Source organism: Haematobia irritans, chromosome 3 (assembly GCF_050003625.1).
Source record: "Haematobia irritans isolate KBUSLIRL chromosome 3, ASM5000362v1, whole genome shotgun sequence".
Taxonomy (NCBI): domain Eukaryota; kingdom Metazoa; phylum Arthropoda; class Insecta; order Diptera; family Muscidae; genus Haematobia; species Haematobia irritans.
Window position 1 is genome coordinate 22,103,113 of NC_134399.1, and position 6,000 is coordinate 22,109,112.

General features: G+C 30.7%; 1 protein-coding gene across 2 annotated transcripts in view; it reads right to left on the reverse strand.

Annotated features, from left to right (window-relative positions):
- The window catches only part of LOC142228100 (uncharacterized), a 447,611-nt gene extending 445,312 nt beyond the window's left edge, over positions 1-2,299 (reverse strand). For both annotated transcript variants that reach the window (XM_075298417.1, XM_075298416.1), the window contains exon 1: positions 2,207-2,299. The gene's annotated coding sequence lies outside the window, so the exon portion shown is untranslated. The remainder of the gene's footprint in view (positions 1-2,206) is intronic.
- Between the last annotated feature and the right edge of the window lie 3,701 nt (positions 2,300-6,000).

A 6,000-nucleotide genomic window follows, 5' to 3' on the forward strand; every position in this document is an offset into this window, starting at 1 on the left:
ACCAAAATTAGTGGCAGAAAATCCGCTTTTTTATCGACAAATTTTGTTCAGCGATGAGGCTCATTTCTGGTTGAATGGCTACGTAAATAAGCAAAATTGCCGCATTTGGAGTGAAGAGCAACCAGAAGCCGTTCAAGAACTGCCCATGCATCCCGAAAAATGCACTGTTTGGTGTGGTTTGTACGCTGGTGGAATCATTGGACCGTATTTTTTCAAAGATGCTGTTGGACGCAACGTTACGGTGAATGGCGGTCGCTATCGTTCGATGCTAACAAACTTTTTGTTGCCAAAAATGGAAGAACTGAACTTGGTTGACATGTGGTTTCAACAAGATGGCGCTACATGCCACACAGCTCGCGATTCTATGGCCATTTTGAGGGAAAACTTCGGAGAACAATTCATCTCAAGAAATGGACCGGTAAGTTGGCCACCAAGATCATGCGATTTGACGCCTTTAGACTATATTTTGTGGGGCTACGTCAAGTCTATAGTCTACCGAAATAAGCCAGCAACTATTCCAGCTTTGGAAGATAACATTTCCGAAGAAATTCGGGCTATTCCGGCCGAAATGCTCGAAAAAGTTGCCCAAAATTGGACTTTCCGAATGGACCACCTAAGACGCAGCCGCGGTCAACATTTAAATGAAATTATCTTCAAAAAGTAAATGTCATGGACCAATCTAACGTTTCAAATAAAGAACCGATGAGATTTTGCAAATTTTATGCGTTTTTTTTTTTTTTAAAAAGTTATCAAGGTCTTAACAAATCACCCTTTACCTCTAGATCTTCAATTTCAGGCAAATTGGATAAAAACTACGGTTTCTATAAGCCCAAGAAGTAAAATCGGGAGATCGGCCTATATAAAGCCTATACCGTGGTGCAATGGTTAGCATGCCCGCCTTGCATAAACAAGGTCGTGGGTTCGATTCCTGCTTCGGCCGAACACCAGAAAGTTAAGTGAGCCTGATACATCGGTCGGCCACCTAACCTATGGTCATAAAATACCTCAAGATTTCCAATTTCAGGCGAATTGGATAAAAACTACGGTTTCTATAAGCCCAAGACCCCAAATGCGGAGGTCGGTTTATATGGGGACTATATGAAAGCCTGAACCGATATAGCTCATCTTCGAACTTGACATGCCTGCAGACAAAAGACGAGTTTGCACAAAATTTCAGCACGATTGCTTCATTATTGACAGACGGACATGGTTAAATCGTCTTAGAATTTCTCCCTGATCAAGAATTTATATACTTTATATAGTCGGAAACCGATATTTCGATGTGTTACAAACGAATGACAAACTTAATTAACTCCCCCCATATTCTAAGGTCTATGACATCGTGACAAGTGATGAAACATGGATTTAAGCCACTTTTGATTTTTGAATTTGTTTCATTGAAAAACAATAAAGCGATTTAGGATAATTAATAGTTGTTTTGTTTTCTCTAATCCTGAAAAAATAAAAGGCAACCATGGTATCCCAGACCATGACTTTTAAAGGCCCCATATATACCGAATCACAGATTGATTCCTGGAGCATGTCTGTGGGGATCCAAATCACATCTCTGGAAACTCTTTTTTAGCTGGGCCCTTATGTAAGGAAAATGTCTCATAGATGTATTTTCCTTAACATATTCTGAATAAAAACAACAACATTATTGACAATTTCACTTTCATACGGAGCAAACATGAAATCATGTTTCCTTGATTTTCTTTCGATTTTCATTTTTAATTTCCAAAACAAAAACAATCTCATAAATCGTGTATATGCCATCAACCGGCCACTTATCTTACAGACACAACAATGATAATCCATTTAGATAGAGCGCGAAGTGTGTGTGTGTGTGTGCATGAAGATGATGCATGGTGCTACCATCTCTCTCCATCAATTAGGCATTGATGCATTAACTGGCAAATTTCTTTTCAATTAGCTTTTCTTTCACTAAAATACTTTTTTTTTCTTCATTTCATAGATTATTTGTTTAAGGCATTGGCGTGAATCATGAAGTTCGATTTCATTTTAAATCATTTTTTTTTTTCGCCGTTAACTTTTCATTTGAGTAATGTAAGAAAAACTTGTGGAAGCAAACATGTAAAACTTTCGCTGCCATGGATATGAAGAGGCATCATCATCATCACCATTAACGCGAGTAAGATATTTCATTTCCATGGCTAATTGTGAAAAGTGAAATGGTTTCAATTACCCGAAATACTAGAAGACACCATTGTTGGTTTTGTAATTTTCTGCAAACACTTGAATTTAATCTTCTTTTAAATTTTTCGTAGATTCTTTGAGATAAAAAAAAATCACTGCTAATTATTATTTTTTTGTTTTAATGTAAGCACTTTAATTTCTTATTAAGCTTTGACGGCCGTCTTCTACAAACCCGAATAACAATTCAACTTTATTTTGTTGTTGTTGTAGAACTTTTTCTTAACACTGTCACTTGCATTCGATTTTCATTATCATTTCCCAAAAGTTGTCAGTTGGGTTCTATTCACTTTTTACGCATCCATGCATTTCAACGTTGTTTTTGTGTAATATCCAAAATCTCACACTCTCGCGTTTATTTATTTGAACCGTTTAACCGTTATTTACGCTTCAAGCGCCAAATTGCAACTGAAATTAAAAGTTGAATGGCATACAGCATCTAATGTTGTCCTCATCACTGTTGTTTATAACCAACATCCATTCAGTGGTGTTATATATCCCTCCAGCACACCTCTCCCACTATCCCAACCCACAAAACAACAGAAGGAGCATAAAATAACCAAACGATTGCATACCATAACATGCACATTGTCTTTAACGTTGTTCAGTTCAACATAAATTTTTCTTTTAACATTTTCCATTTGACTAGTAAATGTTTTCTCTCACCCATAGCATAGCACAGGTAGTCACGTAAATGTAAGAGAGACTATCTAATGTTACTGTTATAAATAATAAACATAAGAGGGGTGAATGTTAGATTCTAAAAGTGCTGTTAACTCCACAAAAGCTATAGAGACGAATTTTATTGTATGAAATCTCTGTTAGTTCTGTTAAGTAGTGAAGGGGTTTTAGGGAATTTATGTTAACAGTTTGGGGATTTTTGTTTTAGTTTAGTGGTGAAATTCTTCATAGTGAAAACATAACTTAATAACAGAATTTCGAAACTGATGTTATATGGGTTTACTAAAGCCACTGTGAATTATACATCTTTTTTTTCATGAGGTTTGAGTGTAATTCAAAGTGCACCCAAAAAAAAATATTTGTTGTCTTCAATCACGATCCAATTGATCCAATTAATTTTTAATTGAAATGTCTTCAATCACCGAATTGATAGTATCAATTAAAAAATTGATTGATTCAATCAAAAAAATACTATTACTATTGTGATTGATTTTTTGTTTCAATTTAATTTGATTCAATTAAATTTTTAATTGAATATTTTTTAAAACTCAGTTAGGACTTTAATTGGAAACAATTTTGTGAACTTTTCTTCTAGGTGGGTTTAACGAATTTTCCGAATTTATTCTGATAATATGTTGTTAGTTTGATTGCAAGTAAAGGATGCTTATGCACTATAAAGGATTTTGCCTTAATCAGTTTGCCACGCATACTTTACCCCTCTTGGTTAAGGTACTCTTGTAGTTTTGTCAGCGTATATTTTTAAGCTGAAGTCAAAATAGCAACGTACCGAAACATTTTTACTTCACAATTTGGACACTCATACCATCCTTCACAGTGGCACTCAAAGCCTACAGAGTAGGGTTATGTCTACAGGGTGGTTGATATATATGGCAACTCTTTTCAGGTTGATATCATTTTCAAACCGCTCGTCTGACAGTTGACAGATTTACTCTAGTGACAGTTCATTTCATTCTTTACAAGCTTATAAAATCATTTTGATCCCTGGTATTCAGAAATAGAAATAGAAATAAAATTATAATAAAATTTTCTATAAACATAAAATTTTAACAAAATTTTCTATACGAATAAAATGTTGACAAAATTTTCTATAGAACTAACATTTTGACAACTTTTTCTAGAGAACTAAAATTTTGACAAATTTTTATAGAGAACTAAAATATTCACGCAATTTTCTATCGAACTAAAATATTGACTAAAATATTGAATATTGGGAGCCACCGTGGTGCAATGGTTAGCATGCCCGCCTTGCATACATAAGGTCGTGGGTTCTATTCCTGCTACGACCGAACACCAAAAAGTTTTTCAGCGGTGTATTATCCCACCTCAGTAATGTTGGTGACATTTCTGAGGGTTTCAAAGCTTATCTAAGTGGTTTCATTGGAATGTGGAACGCCGTTCGGACTCGGCTATAAAAAAGGAGGTCCCTTGTCATTGAGCTTAACATGGAATCGGGCAGCACTCACTAATAAGAGAGAAGTTCACCACTGCGGTATCACAATGGACTGAATAGTCTATGTGAGCCTGATACATCGGGCTGCCACATAACCTAACCTAACCTAAAATATTGACAAAATTTTCTATAGAAATAAAATTTTGACAACATTTCCTGTAAAACCAAAATTTTGATAAAAATTTTCTGAAAAAAAAAAGAAAATTTTGACACAATTTCCTGTAAAAATAAAATTTTATCAAAATTTTCTATAGAAATAAAATATCGACAAAATTTTCTATAGAAATAAAATTTTGACAAAATTTTCTATAGGCATAAAATTCCGACAAAATTTTCTATAGAAATAAAATTTTGATATAGATTTCTTGTAGGAAAAAACTTTTGACAACATTTTTTATAGAAACAAAATTTTGACAATATTTTCTATGGAAAAAAATTTTGACAAAATTTTCTATAGAAATAAAATTTTAACAAAATTTTCTATAGAAATAAAATTTTAGCAAAGTTTTTAGAGAAATAAAATTTTAACAAAACTTTAAAGAAATAAAATTTTAACAAAACCTTTAGAGAAATACAATTTTTACAAAACGTTTAGAGAAATAAAATTTTTACAAAATTTTCTATACAAATAAAATTTTAACACAATGTTATATAGAAATAAAATTTTAACAGAATTTTCTATAGATATAAAATTTTGACAACATTTTCTATAGAAATAAAATTTTGACAAAATTTTCTATAGAAATAAAATTTTGACAAAATTTTCTATAGACATACAATTTGGACAAAATTTTCTATAGACATACAATTTGGACAACATTTTCTATAGAAGTAAAATTTTCACAAAATTTTCTACAGAAAAGAGATGTTGACAAAATTTTTTATAGAAATAAAATTTTGCACAAATTTTCTATAGACCTATATTGACAAAATTTTCTATATAAATAAAATTTCAACAAAATTTTTATATGGAAATAAAATTTTGCCAAAATTTTCTATAGAACTAAATTTTGACAAAATTTTCTATAGAAAAAAAATTTTGACAAAATTTTCCATAGACATACAATTTGGATAAAATTTTCTTACAAAAAAGATATTGACAAAATTTTCTATAGAAATAAAATTTTGCACAAATTTTCTATAGAAATAAAATTTTGCACAAATTTTCTATAGAAATAAAATTTTGCACAAATTTTCTATAGAAATAAAATTTTGACAAAACTTTCTATAGAAATAAAATTTTGATAAAATTTTTTATAGAAATAAATTTTTGACAAAATTTTCTATAGAAATACATTTTTGACAAAATTTTCTATAGAAATAAATTTTTGACAAAATTTTCTATGGAAAAATTTTTTTTTTGACAAAATTTTTTATAGAAATAAAATTTTGACGACATTTTCTATAGAAATAAAATCTTGACAAAAATTTCTATAGACATAAAATTTTGACAAAATTTTCTATAGACATAAAATTTTGACAAAATTTTCTATGGAAATAAAATTTTGACAAAATTTTCTATAGAAATAAAATTTTGACAAAATTTTCTATAGAAATAAAATGTTGACAAAATTTTCTATGGAAATAAAATTTTGACAAAATTTTCTATAGAAGTAAAATTTTGACAAAATTTT